Source organism: Solanum stenotomum, chromosome 9 (assembly GCF_019186545.1).
Source record: "Solanum stenotomum isolate F172 chromosome 9, ASM1918654v1, whole genome shotgun sequence".
Taxonomy (NCBI): Eukaryota; Viridiplantae; Streptophyta; class Magnoliopsida; order Solanales; family Solanaceae; genus Solanum; species Solanum stenotomum.
In genome coordinates this window covers 38397981-38415968 of record NC_064290.1, presented here as the reverse complement: position 1 = coordinate 38415968, position 17988 = coordinate 38397981, and positions in this window count along the sequence as shown.

The window sequence follows — 17988 nt, the reverse complement described above, 5'->3', positions numbered from 1 at the left end:
CGTTTTGTACTATTTCAGTCTCCATCTGTATATATAGACTTGTCTTTTTCCTTTCGAGACAGTCTAGTCTCTGTTGTCCAGTTTTGGGACTTGTACTCATTTTGTAGTAGCTCTGTACTGGTGACTTCCAGGTTCTGGGAGGGATCTTTATTTGTATATATGTTTTTGGTTTGCTTCCGCCTGTTTATATTGTTATTTGCCTACTCTTGTTTAATTTCTATCCTCAGACCCATTACTTGTTGTTCCGGGTTACGGGTTGGCTTACCTGCTGGTGGGTTATAGTAGGTGTCATCATGACTTGATAAATCGGGTCGTGACAGCTTTCATCTTCTCCAAAGGTCACCTCAACGATTTTCTTTTTTTCCAGAAATTAGACGCTTCAAGCTCCTCTCCCATCACTGCCCGTGGCATCCCCCACGTGCCATATGAGTTTGCATTCAAATGGGTATGAAGATATAAGTGTCAATACAAGCAAAGAGTGAAGAATTCAGAAGACCCAAACCCAAAATCATGGAGTTGAAATCCTTTGAAACTTCAAGTTCCTCAAAACCCTCTCCAAACATAGAACTCAAAATGTTAAAAAGTTCTATATTAAAAATCTGATATTAAAACTTAATAATAAAATTTGATAATAATAATTTCTACTCTGATAGTAAGACACAAAACTTTAACTAGTATTTATAGGTTTTAGAAAATGTGTTGCGAAGGATCACTCGGCGAAGTTAATCAGGATCACTGATCAATTCGGCGATCCGACTTTTGTTCGAGTTCATCACCGTTTTGCATTAGCCTTCAGCACCGTCGTGTTTGGATCATTGGTCGACATAGTACAACTTCGTGGAACTTCTCAGCGATACGCCGACTGCTCCTTTTCACCGCCGATTTGATCCTTTCCATCAAGGCTCAGCACACTGGAACAAAAGGCGAGGATAAGATCTTTTGGCAACTCGCAGAATGGATTCGGTGATTCTCATATATTCATTTCTTCATTCTTTCAGCTCTCTTTGTTCCTCTTTTGCTAAGTGTCCATGCTTTTCCTGAAACTCCAAATACCTTAAACTTAAGGGTTTTTTTTATCAGATATTTAGATAAAATATGCATTTGACGACACTAATTCTATCATAATATAGCCCTATATGAGTCCAATTTGTGGACTCATCAACACCCCAACTTAAACTTTTGCTTGTCCTCAAGTGAACTCAAGTTCTGCCATTCAAAAAGGATGTCTCGAACAGTGCTACACAAGACTCAATCATGAATGCACACAACAACACTCAATTTACTTATGCAAAGATCAAATGTGCACTCAAAGATTCAAGTTGTGAAACACCAATATCAAAGAATCTCATGCTCACAATACTTGCTTCAAATGCAAGTTCAAGCTCAACAAAAATGTTCAAATGCCCTCACACAAGGAATGATTCCATATTCACACAATGGTTCACAGTTTAAAGCTTTCGAATAAGATGCAACGCTCACACTCACAAAGAAGAACATAATGGATAATTCCACCCATTGGTTTGCTCATATTTTTCAATCATCATTTGTTTCAGCTCACTCAAGATCAAAAGGTATTTTTTAAGGCTTGTAAGAGGGCAGAGTGCAAAGGTATGGTCATTTAGGCTCAGTGACTTTCATCCTCATGAAATGTGGTGCTCACAACCTTCCTTTCCCTTTCCTTCATCATTCTCTTTAGTGCTCATAAGTCATCCTATTATCCCCTTCCCATGGATTATTTGGAACCCCATTTCTTTTGTACTTTATTTCACAACTTTTCTTTTTTTTTTTTGTATGGAGGGGTTCCATTTTTTTCAAAACCATGGCTACGCAGAGACTTTCCTAGAAATTCTTGACTTTCCGTTTTCTTTTTACTACACCCCCAACTTAGGCTTTTGGACTAAGTTGGGTATTCAATCAACCACAAATCAATAGGATTATATGTAGTGGATTAAGAGAGGTCTAGCTTTAAGAAAGTTTCTTCAAAAGAAAGGTACGGCTCAAAGGGTGTTCAAAAGCGGTTCACCCACTCACAAGGTAGGTCACAAAAGATGTATATGTCAAATTGGCTCACACTCTTAGAAGTTGCCTAAGATCATATCAACATATAGCATCACTTAGTTGACGGGACCAACTAGGAAAATTCTAGGATCCATCATGCATAGTTCACATGTAAGCTCATCATACTAGGCATTAACACTATCAGTCAAACAATACTCCACACTTTTGCTAGTGTGCAATGATCATCACAACAGACTCAATTTGATACTAGGCTAGTCATAACGAGATGCAAAGAGTTTAGTTATTGTCTATGCAACTTCATTAGACCTCATCGTAGCCGCATATTTATGTTCGTTCAATTGAGAGCACTATTCAAGTCATCGGTATTGATCGGAACTAACAATCAAATTTTGCAAAAGAATAGCCACATTCAAGACACGAGAGGTGGCAAAAAATTTTGGACGGGTCCAAATAAATTTGCAATTTTAAATAAAAGGAGCCACAAGCTCAAACATCCATGCAAAGAAGTGTAATAACACAATTATAGCTCAAAACCCAAAATATATAATTTCGGATGGGTCAAAATCATTTTGAAATTTAAAATAAAAGAAGCCACAAGCTCAAACATCCACGCAAAGCAGTGTAATAACACAATTATAGTTCACAACCAAAAATATATAATCAAAATAAATATGCACAAAGGTGGACCTCACCTCACTACATACAAAAATCATTTGTCCTCAAATGCGAATAAAAGTATCCAAAAGTAAAAGTAAGTAAGATAGAGAGGGAGGTAAAGAAAGGTCTTGTCTAAGCAGTCTCTCCAATCTTTCGGGGCCTCAGTGCCCGGTGTAGCAGTATGGACTTGGGCATCAGTGCTAGGAGTCACCTCAGAGGGAATAGCAGTGCCAGATCCATTAGGGGTTGTTGTGGACGTCTCAGTCGGTGATGTCTGGATCACTGGCTACACAATTGTCCCCACAGGTATACTTCGTACTCGCAGACAACTTGACTCCATTTGGGTGATAGCAGACAGAGTTACTAAGTCCGCTCACTTTTTGGCTGTTAAGACTACAGATTCAGCGGAAGACTATGCCAAGCTTTACATTAATGAGATAGTTAGGTTGCATGGGGTTCCTTTGTCTATCATCTCAGATAGAGGTCCTCAGTTTACACCTCATTTTTGGAAGTCATATCACAAAGGCCTTGGTACTCAGGTTAACCTCAGCACAACATTTAATCCACAGACGGATGGTCAGGTAGAGCGTACCATTCAAACCTTAGAGGACATGTTGAGAGCTTGCGTGATCGACTTCAAGGTCAGTTGGGATGATCATTGTTGACACCTAATTTTGACCCTCCACGATAGGAATTAATCATCGAGTTTCTTCAATTTCAAGCAATTTAAAAGAATTAGATTTTATAAAATTTGTAATATTTTCGAGTTATTTTGCCACTTTTGGAATTTTTAAACAATAAATATGTATATTTTTTTATATAATTTTGTATATGGTGAATATATTTTATAAATATTTGAAAATCGTCTCAAAAATATTTTGTTTTAATTAAATATTTGGTTAATTAGTTTAATTATTCAATAGTTTATATTTTTGAGTTATCAGTCTATATTTGAGTCAACTATTTTATTTTTGTTAAAATTAAGAAACACGTTAATTAATTTTTAATAATTCATCCTATTAGGATTTTAGCTGAAGTCTCAAATAAAATTAAATTTGGCTATACCTTTATTTACGATTTTAGCCATTTCCTTTCACATCCTTTCAAACCTTTAAGAAACCAATATTGGGCCTTCTTCTCTCATTTTTCAGCAACCAAACGACCCATCATAACAATACAACAGAAAATCGGCCCAACACCTCAACAATGTTCCAGTAGCCCAACCCAGCCCACTTCTCTATCTCCAAAAGAAACCCAGCAATATTCTTATCTCTTCTTTCATGTTAGCAGCAACATCAAGCTCGTCTTCAGCAACAACAAACGATTTCAAACGGCATGAAAAATAAACAGTAGCGATCCACGTCAGAGAACACGGAGATACACCTGCATGGCGTCTACGTGATATTTATTTGATTTTTTCTTCGAGAATGCTAGCTGCGTAGTCCTGTTTCTTCACTGTTTCGTTGGTGCTCTAGGTTTTTTTTTGTGCTGTTTTGAACTCTCGCATGCTAGTTTAATCCCCTAGAATTTATCTTTGTCTTTTACATAGTTTGAATGCTATCTGTGTATTTCAGTCAATAATGCTATGTTGGGTAACTCAATATAATCTTGTTAGGTCTGGTTATGCTGCTCCCTGCCCTTAGTTAATTTCCCCTTAATTTTGTTTAGTCAAATCATGTTTAGATTCATGTTCATGGGTCAATTCCTTGTTATGGTTTGGTTTGAGTCTATTCATCTTCTTCTTGAAAGAGGTACACTCCCTGAATCGAAATATGCAATTGTTCTCACTCGTTTGGCCTCCAGATGTGCATCATGTTTAGTCACGAATGGCCCCTTTTGCCTTAGTTTCTCTTCATTTGTCGTGAATCTATGCTAATAGTCAGTGATTTCATTCTTCTCCTAAACTAAATGCATGAACTAGGATCTGTAGATATTCAAGTTTAACTTGCTTGTTTGTTTAGAATCATTTGTCCACCTTATTTTGATTTTCATGTTTCGTATCGAAGTGCTAATTCATGTATGTGAATGAACCTCTTTACTCAAAAGGTGAAATATTTAATGCGAAAAGAGAGCTTTGTTTTGTTTTACATGGAAAGCAATAATCGATGTCCTAAGTTGAATTTGGAAGTGTTTTGTTCATATAATTTAGTTCGTGTTTTTTATTTCACTATGTTAGGTCACTGCTATTCTCTTCATATTGTTAGAAAAAAAATCATTTAATTAAACTAGCATGCTTAATATTAGTAGGCCATGGATATTGAATTTAGTTCCTTTGTTTCTTTCATTATTGGTTTCTGGAAAGGATATTAATTTTCCTTCGACTTTTCGCTCCATTACTGTGCATTGCCCTACATATAAAAATATTAAGACTTCATGAGTTTTCCCTTTGTTGTAAAATTGTGGATGTCATGTGGAGTTAGCATGCTGGAAATGTTTCACTCATGCCAAAGTGTGGTTAACTTTGCAAGCCATAAATTACCACATGTGCTTGGCCTATAAATGGGCATCAAATTTGAATAACAAATATATACACAATAATTCTAATCTTATTCTCTCTTTGTTTATGTTCAAGTACTCTTTGTATTGTTCTTTTTACTTTAGTTTTGTTTAAGTTATTTATATTATAACACGCTATCAACACGAGTCTTTGCCAGTTCAAGTAAAGTCTTTAAAAGCATTGAAGGTATAAATTTTCCTTTCTTAAATAATGTCAAATCTTTCTAAACTTGAACTTATTACTTTAGACATATCGGGAAAAGGCTATCTATCATGGGTACTTGCTGCAGAAATTCATCTTGATACGATGGGTCTGGCAGTCACCATCCAAGAAAATAATTAGGCACTGAATAAAATTTTTCCCAAGGCAATGATATTTTTCCATCATCACCTTGACGGGGGTTTAAAAATGGAATATCTCACTGCTAAAGATCTTCTAGTGTTGTGGAATAATTTAAAAGATAGATATGACCACGTGAAGTTGGTCGTCCTTCCACAGGCCCATTATGGCTGGATCCATTTGAGAGTTCAAGATTTTAAAGCTATCAGTGAGTATAACTCTTCCATGGTTAAAATCATCTCACAATTAAAATTATGCTAAGAAAATATCACTGACCATGATATGCTGTCGAAAACATTTTTCACTTTTCCTGCCTTGAGTATGCTCTTACACCAGCAATACCGAGAAATGAGATTTAAAAAATATTCAGAATTAATTTCATATCTCCTTGTTGCTGAACAACGTAATGAATTACTGATGAAAAACCATAAAGGTTGACTTATTGGTTCTACGCCATTTCCAGAAGTGAATACGATAAATTTTCACCAATCAATGCGTGGAAACGGTCGTGGGCCCATTCGTGGTTGTGGCCGTGGTCGAGGATGAAATTTCAATCATGGTGATCATCTTGCATTAAATAATAATCTTCACCACCAGCAGTGTAAAAAGAAGGATGAAAAGCATGAAGTGGTGTAGAAGAAAAATTCGAACAATAAATGTTATTGATGTGGTGGAAAATGGCATTGGTCACGTACCTGTCATACGCCAAGGCACCTGGTTGAGCTGTATCAAGCTTCCTTGAAGGAGGTGTAAAATAACACAGAAGCAAACTTTATCTCTGAATATAATGTTGAACCCATGCATCTAAATGTAGCAGATTTCTTTGAGAATCCCGAAGGAAAAATTTATAACATGATAGGTGATGGTCCGTAATAATGTAAATATATTTCATTTTCGTCCTTTGCATGAACTAGTATGAATATGTTTTCCTAGACTTGTAAGTAAATAAAAGGTCGTGTAATTTTTTTTTAGTAATAATATTATAATGTTTACTTTGTTTATATCTTTTATCTTGAATAGTATATGGATACCTCTCAAATTTTGTTTGGAACAATGATCGATCATGAAGATATTTATGTAATTGATAGTGGAACAACGTACACCATATTAAAAGATGAGAAATACTTCTCTTACTTGCTTAGGAGAAAAGAAAATGTTACTACGGAAGAGCTACTATATTTCTGCCTTAGGGGACAAAAATTGTTATAGAAGATACATTGTTCTCTTCTAAATCACCAAGAAACTAGTTAAGTTTTAAGGATATTCGCCGAAATGGATATCATATTGAGACAATAAATGAAATGAATGTTGAATACCTTGGTATTACCAAGATTGTTTCAGACCAAAAGTATGTGTTGGAGAAATTATCAACTTTATCTTCTAGCTTATATTATGTAAAAATAAGTACAATTGAAGCACACTCTATTGTAAACCAGACGTTTACAGACTTAAAAACTTTTGTACTTTTGCATGATCGAATGGGTCATCCTGGATCAATAATGATGTGATGAAACATTGAAAATTTAAATAGACATCCATTAAAGAATATGAAGATTCTTACAAATGATGAGTTTTCATGTGCTGCTTGTTGTCAAGGCAAACTTATTACTAGGCCATCACCAATGAAGGTTAACATTGAATCCCCTCAATTTTTAAAACGTATACATGGGGATATATGTGGACCTATTCACCCATGTAGTGGGTTGTTTAGATATTTTATGGTCCTAATAGACGCATCTTCAAGATGGTCTCATGTGTGCCTCTTATCATCTCGCAACCTGGCGTTTGCAAAATTATTGGCTCAAACGATACGATTGAGAGCGCAATTTCCAGATTATCCCATTAAGGCAATTCACCTTGATAATGTTGGAGAATTCACATCCCAAACTTTTGATGATTATTGCTTATTAATAGGGATAAAAGTTAAACATGGTGTAGCTCATGTTCATACTCAAAATGGCCTTGCTGAGTCATTTATTAAGCGGTTACAATTGATAGCAAGACCTTTACTTATCAAAACTAAATTGCCCACTATTGTTTGGGGTCATGCTATCTTACATGCAGCATCATTTGTTCGTCTCAGACCGACTCATTATAATAAATACTCTCCATCGCAGTTGGTATTTGGTCATGAACCAAACATTGCTCATCTACGAATTTTTGGATGTGTTGTCTATGTGCCAGTAGCACCACCTCAGCGCACTAAGATGGCCCCCAAAGAAGGTTAGGCATATATGTTGGGTTTGATTCACCCTCCATAATTCACTACCTTAGTCCATTGACGGGAGATTTATTCACTACAAGATTTGCAGATTGTAGATTTGATGAAATAGCTTTTCTGCAATTAGGAGGAGCAAAAAAAAAACTTAGAAATGAAATTGCATGGAAAGTTTCATCATTATCTCATTTTGATCCACGTTCCCTATGTGGGAACATGAGGTCCAGAAGATCATCCATCTACAAAACATAGCAAATTATATGCCAAACGCTTTTACTAATTTGAAAAGGATAACAAAGTCACATATTCCTATAGTGATTGTGCCTATCCCGATTGACGTCCCAAAAGGACCATCTACAAGTGTCATGGCTTTTGAATCACAGACACGCCTGAAGCATGGTAGACCATTGGGTTCAAAGGATAAGAATCCTAAAAAAAGAAGTACAAAAAAATGAGACTACAAATGAATCCCACGAAGAGATTCAAGATCTGATTAATCCTAATATTCCTGAAGAAATGAGTGAACCCGAGACTCCAGTGAATGAAGAACTTTCAATAACTTCTATGGGTGATGGGATAAATTTAGATCGATAGAAAATCATATTGGATAATATTTTCGCATATAATGTTGCACTTAACATTGTGCAAGACAGTGAGGATCTTGAACCCTTATCTGTCAACGAAGATGTGATTAGCCAAAATGGCAAGAGGCAATCCAATCAGAATTGAATTCACTTGCTAAACGTAAGGTTTTTGGAACAGTAGTCCAAACGCCTAGTGCTGTTAAATTAGTTGGCTATAAATGGGTCTTTGTACAAAAAAGATATGAGCGAAATGAAAATGTAAGATACAAGGCACGCCTTGTTGCACAAGGATTCTCGGGAAATGTGCTCAATTAGATTACAAAAGTCATTATACAGCTTAAAAAAATCAGGGTGCATGTGGTATAATCACCTCAGTGAGTACTTGATAAAAGAAGATTATCTAAATGATGCCATTTGTCCTTGTATTTTTATTAAGAAAACAACATCAGGGTTTGTCATTCTTGTTGTTATGTTGATGACATTAATCTAATTGGAACTCCATAAGAGGTTCAAAAGGCAATTGAATATCTAAAGAAAGAATTTGACATGAAAGACCTTGGAAAGACAAAATTTTGTCTTGGTCTACAAATTGAACATTTAGCAGGTGGGGTCTTCATCCATCAATTTGTCTATACTGAGAAAATCTTGATATTATTTTACATGGACAAAGCACATTCGTTAGGTAATCCAATAGTTGTTCGATCACTTGAAGTAAGTAAGGATCCAATCCGACCTCAAGAAGAGAATGAGGAACCTCTTGGTCCTGAACTACCTTATCTTAGTGCAATTGGCGCTCTTATGTGTCTTGCTAATGCTACGAGACCTGACATAGCATTTTCTGGTAATTTGTTAGCAAGATATACTTCTTCCCTACACGAAGAAATTTGAATGAAGTTAAACATATATTGTGATATCTAAAGGCGACTAGTGTTATGGGTCTATTTATACTAGCAAAGATAGTGTAGATCTTGTTTGTCATGCAGATGCAGGTTATTTATCTTACCCACATAAAGCTCGATCTCAAACATGTTATTTGTTCACATACAGAGATACTACTATATCATGGTGATTTACGAAGCAGTCCATTGTCGCTAATTCTTCAAATCATGCAGAGATATTAGCCAGACATGAAGCAAGTGTAAATGTGTATAGTTGAGATCAGTGATACATTTAATCAAAATGCTCTCTGAAGACAATGTTATGTGCATAGCTGAATTAAGATGAGGCTTCATAAAAGGAGATTGAACGAAGCACATTTCACCAAAATTATTCTTCACTCCTGATTTTCAGAAGAATGGTGATATTGATATACATCAAATTCGCTCAAGTGATAATCCAATAGATTTATTCACAAAGTCTTTGCGATCCTCAACTCTTGAGAAGATGGTACACAAGACTGGAATATGAAAACTTAACCATCTAAATCATGGTCATCATCAGGGGGAGTAAAATACGCGCTGCACTGTTTTTTCCTTAGTTTAGGTTTTGTCGCATTGAGTTTTCCTAGAAAGGTTTTTAATGAGGCAACAAGTAATGCGTATTATCAATATCTATGTATATTTTCGTTTCTTTCAACTTTTCTTTTACATGAACATCCAAGGGGGAGTGTTGTAAAATTCTGGATGTCATATGGAGTTAACATGCTGGAAATGTTTCATTCATGCCAAAATGTGGTTAACTTTGCAAGCCACAAATTACCACGTGTGCTTGTCCTATAAATAGGCATCAAGTCTATATAACAAAGATATACACAACAATTCCAATCTTATTCTCTCGCTTTGTTTATGTTTAAGTACTGTCTATATTGTTCTTCCTTTTTACTTTAGTTTTGTTAAGTTATTTATTTTATAACACCCTTTACGGTATTGTTTAAATGTTGTGCTATTAATTACTGACTGGCATATGTTATCTCATTTATTTATTCATTTTTTTATCTTATCATTTCATTTCATTCCCAAAAAGTGCTAATTATGTAATTTGTTTATCGTTTTTCATGTGAAATGTGTCCGGAGTCAAAATTGGACTCGAATCTTCTTTCCCTTGTATCTTCTTATTGGGCCACGTAGGCCCAACTTTACCTTTATCTAGTCAGCCATCCGTGACAGCCAAAAGAATCGAAGAACACGTCCCCCGAAAGATTGATGGACAGAGTTGGAACCGATATACAAAGATATACAAAGATATACAATAATATACACTAAGTGTATATGTTGTATACATGGCAGATTTGGGCTCAAAGGCCCACCCCTTTATTTGCAAGTTGTATTTGATTACTCTTGGGCTAAGCCCTTTATTTGCAATCGTTATTGTCACTTGTTAGTTCTTAGGATATGTGGAAGAATTGGGCCTAAGACCTAAAGAAAAACTTTTCCTTTATGTTGGACTTTGACAGGTATCAATGAATTCAATGGGCCAAAGGCACAAAACAAAAGTAGGCCCAAGTGCTGGTCAAGGCGAATAGAAAACCAGACTTGGGCCCAACACCTTCTCTCTCTTTATTTTATCCGTTTTGTGCATTTGTTTAATTGTTTATTTGATAATTAATTTTATGGTTTTTCCATAATTCACTTCCCCAAAAAAATGATTTAACCATAACTGTCAAAATCAATTTGATTTATTTTCATTTTATTTTGACTTAAAATATCTAGTATTTTCTACTTAAGAAAATCTTTATTTCCTTTTTCTTAAGAAAAAATGAGTTCAAAAGTTGTTCACTTTCTCCATTTATTAGAGTATGTGTATTTTCGTAAAATCATTTAGCCAAATAGTTAATTATCGGATAACTGTGAGTTAGCGGATGATTTATATGCTTTTAAACCCTTCCTAGAACACTAATATGAACCCCGAACCACCCCCCACCACCTTAATATTTTCATTATATTTTCTGTTTTTAATCTTTTGAAAAAATCAAATTTCTTAATTTTTCTTGAAAAATTAAGTTGTGACCCTTAAAACTTCATTTCTCATTTTTAAATAAAATAATCACCTTCCTTTTATAGAGTTCACCTACAATAATAGCTACCATTTTGATGGCCTCTTATGAGGCGTTTTATGGGTGTAGGTGTAGCTCTCCAGTTGGTTTGTTTGAAGTAGGTGAAGCAACCTTGATAGGGCCTAATTCGGTTCATGATGCTATGGAAAAAGTTCAGCTCATCAGAGATAAACTTAAAACAGAAGTTCTATGCAGATGTAAGGAGAAGGGACTTAGAATTTGAGATTGATTATTGGGTTTTCATGAAAGTGTCACCTATGAAGGGGGTGATGAGATTTGGCTAGAAAGGGAAGCTCAATCCAAGATATGTAGGCTAAGATCTTGAAAAGGGTTGGTAAAGTCGCTTATGAGTTTGAGTTGTTAGCATCACTAACAACAGTCCATCCAGTTTTTCATATTTCCTTGTTGAAGAAATGTATGGGTGATCCATCATCTGTTGTACCATTGGAAAGTGTGGCTGGGAAGGATAATCTCACTTATGAAAATGTGCCAGTTAAAATTCTTGATCGTCATGTTCGAAGGCTGAGAAACAAAGAATTCACTTAAGTTATGGTTTTGTGGAGGAGTCAGTCCGTAAAGGAAGTTACTTGGGAAGCAGCCATGAAGGCCAAGTATCCTCATCTCTTTCTTCCCGATCCCATTCCAGCTTGAGGTTATAGTTTCTCTCTAGTATTTCAGTTACTCTTGCGCAAATTCAGTCCTAGTATCATCTTCCTTCAGTTATACTTGCATTTTCAGCGTAATTGCATATTCTTGGAACTCAGTTCAGTTAGATTTCAGTTTCCAGTACCTAGTGGTAGGGTTGGTAGCACTTTCCCTCCATATTTCAGCTAGTTTAGACTTCATTCAAGGACGAATGTTCCCAAGGGGGAAATATTGTAAAACCTCAAGACTTATCAGACCAGAACACCAGATATATGGGTGAACCACAACAAGGTTCATGAACCATGAATGGAACCACGGTCGATTGCCCGTGGATTCAAACCCAGCTTGGAAATGGTGGACCACGGGACCCCTCACGAGACGTGTACCACCACACGAGCCGTTGGGAGGCTTGTGGAAACCAAGCAGAACCCACAAGGCTCACACATCATACCATAGAGCCCTTCACAGGCCGTGGATTTGATGATGGGGCGTGGTGTCTTCAGTAAAGCCAAGACTGTAGGCCCTTAGCCCAAATGAAGGACCACGATTACCTTCACGGTTTGTTATCCTTCACACGGTCTGTGAAGTGGACTATGGAGGGAAGGGCCAAGAACTAGTAGTCACTGGCCCAAGAACCATGACCGATACGAAGGACCGTGGTCTTAGTGATGGTCGGTCGATGAGTCCATGGTCGGGCTCTATCAAATTTTAAGTGGGTTCATTTCGGTATTTTCCCCTATGCATTGGACACCTAAACTACGTCGTTTAACCCCAAACTACGTAGTTTTTGTCAGTTCGAGCCGATTAACTTAATCATAACTTACCCTAATCGGACATTCACCAAAATTATTCAAACTTACAACAAAAGAAAAAGAAAGATGCGCCAGTTTTCCTTAGAACAATCAACAAGTTTCTTACAAATGTAAGGCCAAAATTGAAGGATTTCACTGTGGATTTCGTCACCAGGTATGTGGGATTTCACTAGTGAGTTTCTTTCACCCATTAGGTACCCAGAATTTAGTTAGATTCTTCATTCCCTGCATATTGTTTAGACTTAGGGTTTCTAGAACTTCAGATAATTGTTGTGATTTGGCTATTAGAGTAATCCTTATTAGAATATATGTTTTCATAACTATGTTGCTTAATTTTTGCTTGAAATTTAGAACCCTTGTTGTGTATATTCGTTTAGTTCATGAAAACACTTGCTAGGTCAGTTTATACAGATATACATGCATCAGTTTTTAAATGTTTCATTATCAGTACTTGATGTTGTATTTTCAGTTTGCATGTCAGAATCTTGAGATATCCAGTTCATTTCAGTTGTGTTGTATTTTACACATTCTAGTCGGGAGTAGGCTTAATACCGAGTTAGACTAGCGTCAGTCACCCTCATAGTCCCAGAACTATGTGCCCCCGTAGGGTAAGTCCCCTCTGTGAGCATCATATTTAGTGATCACGTCAATCATGTATTTATACTCCTAGCAAGGTATATTGGGTCCTCTTGATAGGGCGTATGCATTGGACTCTAGGTTTAGCTCACGTGGTTTTGTGTCGGTTAATAGTAACTCCCACAGTCAAATTCTAGTGCATTGGGTAGGTTACCAGTTATATTTCTGTATGTTATGAACTTTGTCATGGCATTCAGTTTAGTTCATGTTCAGTATGTTTAGTATATTCTTCATGTTCATCTTATATCATTGATCAATATGCTTTATTCAGTTATGTTATATTGTTCAGTTTTATTCTATCATGTATGTTCAGTACCTTTCAAGTGTTGATGCATACTCTGAGCTACATCTTCTCGTGATGTAGGTTTAGGCCCACATCATTCAGATTGCATGTAGATCGGTTCCCGATACGTACTCAACATTATCAATGGTGAGTCCTCATTCTCCGAGGATGATAAATATGTTTTCTTTTACTTTCAGTCTTTCATTTTCTGTTTTGGTACAGTTAGATGGGGGCATGTTCCAACATCTCTAGTTAGTTAGAGGCTATTATTCAGACATAGTAAAATTCATAAGTTCTTTATTTGAAGTTATCTTTGAAGTTTAAGTCTTCCGCTGAGTAAGTAAGCCAGGCCACAAGTTCGCTTGGGACCAGCAATGGTTCTCGAGTTCCAGTCCCGCCCAAGGTGTAGTCTCGGTGCGTGACAAACTTGGTATTAGAGCCCAGAGTTAAAGAGTCCTAGGGAGTCTATGAAGCTGTGTCTATAGAGTTTTGGTTATCAGTGTGAAGCGCACCACATCTATAATTAGGAGGCTGCAACATTTAGGGAAATTTGTCACTTCTTTCACACTCATTTCGTGCATTAGAGTTTGATCTATAAAAAGTTTCCTTCTAATTCATTCTTGCGCGTGTTTTCAGATAATCATGCCTCCATGAAGAGCTCTCACAGGTCGCCCTACTAGGGGTAATGTTGAGGAGGAAGAGTTACCAACTGCACATGAAGTGCAACCTTAAGAGGAAGTCACAAATGTTGAGTTCAGGGAAACAATTAGGATGCTGAGTCAAGCTGTGACTAATCAGGTTGGGAAGCAATGAAGAGCTCGACAAGAAAAAGTTGATACTTCAAGGATTCGTGATTTTCTGAGGATGAATCCTCCAACCTTCACTGGTTCGAGCACAACTGAGGATCCAGAGAATTTTATTGAGTAGCTGAAGAAGGTATTTGATGTTATTCATGTGGCCGATATAGAGCGAGTTGAACTGGATGCATACCAACTGAAGAATGTTGCTAGAACTTGGTTTGACCAGTCGAAGGGGAGTAGAGCTCAGGATACACCACCTGCGAGTTGGACATGTTTTGAAGAGGCTTTCTTGAGCGTTTCTTTCCCCGAGAACTGAAATAGGCTAAGGTACAAGAATTCCTAACACTGAAGCAGGATTCTTTGAGTGTTCATGAGTATGAGTTGAAGTTTACCCAACTGTCCCGCTATGCTCCGAAAATGGTTGTGATTATGAGGAGTAGGATGAGCTTATTCATGGCTGGATTGTCTCGTCAGTTGAGTAAGGAAGGTAGGGTTGCAATGCTAATAGGTGACATAGATATTTTGCGGTGGATGGCTTATGTGAAGTAGGTTGAGGAAGAGAAGTTGAGGGATAGAGAGGAATTCAGAAATAAGAAAGTTAAGACCGGGAATGAGTCTGGGCAGTAGAAGGGTAACGTGAATCGTTCATCCTTTCAGCAAAAGCAAAAGAGACCTGCTCCATCATTTGCTAGTGCACCTGCACCAATAAACAAAGGTAAGTTTAATGGAAAGAATTCGCAGAACTTCAGAGATAGGTGTGGTACAACCCACCAAGGTAAGTATTGTGATGGACAGACATGTATTTCAAGTGTGGACAAAAGGGTCACTTCATGAAAGAGTGCACAAAGAACAGGCAAGGTAGTGGAAATCAGGGCAATAGGGCCCAATCTTCATGAGTTGGTCCACCAAAAAGTGTTGTGATGTTTGCATAATCAAGACACAACTTCCAATGCAAGTGTCTACGATCATACAATAGTAAAGTAACCCAACCAAGGGTTGGGGTCGAGTCTCAAGGGAGTGGGCTTGAGAATCAAAAGAAAAATAAAATCAAGTTCTACTTAGGCATAGCAAAAAAAAAACATAATCGAATATAAACATGTTAAATTAAAGGGTTTGACACAAAAATGTCAATTAGTGATGGGGTTTGTCACTAGTAAGTAAAAACAAGCATGGAGTATTAATCAATGAGGAGGGATTCTTGGGATGTGATAGTAACACGGGTTATACTAGACTATTGGGTACATGCTTTTGATAATAAATCCATTGAATATTTGTGACTAGGATAGACTATAGTGGGGCTAAATTCTCTCTCGAGCAACTTACTACGAATCAAATGGGTTCCTCTCGGACACCCACTTACCGCATGAAGAACAGCCTCCGCCTTAGCCCACTCACTCTCTCGAGCTGAGTGTGTGGGAGAAGGACTAGGGTTCACTCTCTCGAGTTTAACCTCATGTCGAACCACTCCCACCAGCAATCAATTTAGTAGTCTTAGTTTTACGACCTCTCTCTCGAGTAAACCGAAAGCACAAAGATGAAATCGTATTTGCAACTACAATTTCATTAAGTTCCAACACAACTACTAAACGAAATAACATTTAAACAACAAATAAACTATCAGCAAGCAAGCACCAACGTATAATCTAACCCATATTGACAAAATCACACCCCAAGAATTAGGGTTTGAAGATAAACATGTAAATGAGATAGAAATTTATACCAAACTGAGTTTGCATTCAAATGGGTATGAATATTTAAGTCTCAAAACAAGCAAAGAGTGAAGAATCTAAGAGACCAAAACCCAAAATCCTGGAGTTGAAACCCTTTGAAACTTCACGTTCTTCAAAACCCTCTCCAAACTTAAAACTCAAAATTCTATGTGAAAAATTTCTATATTAAAAATCTGATATTAAAACTTATTATTAAAATTTGATAATAATAATAATTTCTACTCGGATACTAAGCCACAAAACATTAACTAGTATTTAATGTTTTCAGAAAATGTGTTGCGAAGGATCACTCGGCGAAGTTAGCTGGGATTGCCGATCAACTCGGCGATCCGCCTTTTGTTCTAGTTCATCGTCGTCTTGAATTATCCTCAAGCATCGTCGTGTTTGGATCATTGGGCCACATAGTACAGATTCGTGGAACTACTCGGCGATACGCCGACTACTCCTTTTCACCGCCAATTTGATCCTTTCCTTCGGGGCTCAGCACACTGGAACAAAAGGCGAGGATAAGATCTTTTGGCAACTCGTCGAATGGGTTCGGTGATTCTCAGATCTTCATTTCTTCATTCTTTCAGCTGCCTTTGTTCCTCTTTTGCTAAGTAGTGTTTATACTATCCCTCAAACTCCAAATACCTTAAACTTAAGGGTTTTTTTATCAGATATTGAGATAAAATATGTATTTGAGGACACTAATTCTTTCATAATATAGCCCTATATGAGTCCAATTTGTGGACTCATCAACACCCCCAATTTAAACTTTTGCTTGTCCTCAAACGAACTCAAGTTCAGCCGTTCAAAAAGGGTGTCTCGAATAGTGCTACACAAGACTCAATCATAAATGCAGACAACAAGATTAAATTTACTTATGCAAAGATCAAATGTGCACTCGAAGATTCAAGTTGTGACTCACCAATATCAAAGAATCTCATGCTCACAATACTTGCTTCAAATGCAAGTTCAAGCTCAACCAAAATGTTTAAATGCCCTCACACAAGGAGTGATTCCATATTCAAACAATGGTTCACAGTTTGGAATAAGATGCAACGCTCACGCTCACAAAGAATAACATAATGCATAATTTCACCCATATGCTTGCTCGTATTTTCTAATCAACATTTGTTTCAACTCACTCAAGATCAAAAAGGTATTTTCAAGGCTTGTAATGGGGCTGAGTGCACAGGTATGGTCACTTAGGCTCAGTGACTTTCATCCTCATGAAGTGTGGAGCTCATAACACTTCCTTTCCCTTACCTTCATCATTTTCTTTAGTGCTCATAACTCATCCTATTATTCCCTTTTCATGGATTGTTTGGGAACCCCATTTCTTTTGTACTTTATTTCACAACTTTTTTTTCCATTCTATTTTTTTTCTCTTTTTTTTTTTTTTTTTTGTATAGAGGGGTTCCATTTTTTTTTCAAAACCATGGGTACGAGGAAACTTTCCTAACAATTATTGACTTTCCCTTTTCTTTTCACGACACCCCAACTTAGGCTTTTGGACTAAGTTGGCTATTCAATCCACCACAAATCAATAGGATTATATGTAGTGGATTAACAGAGGTCAAGCTTTAAGCAAGTTTCTTCCAAAGAAATGTAAGACTCAAAGGGTGTTCAAAAGCGGTTCACACACTCACAAGGTAGGTCACAAAAGATGTATATGTCAAATTGGCTCACACTCTTAGAATTTTCCTAAGATCATATCAAGATATATCATCACTTAGTTGACGGGACCAACTGGGCAAATTCTAGGATCCATCATGCATAGTTCACAAGTAA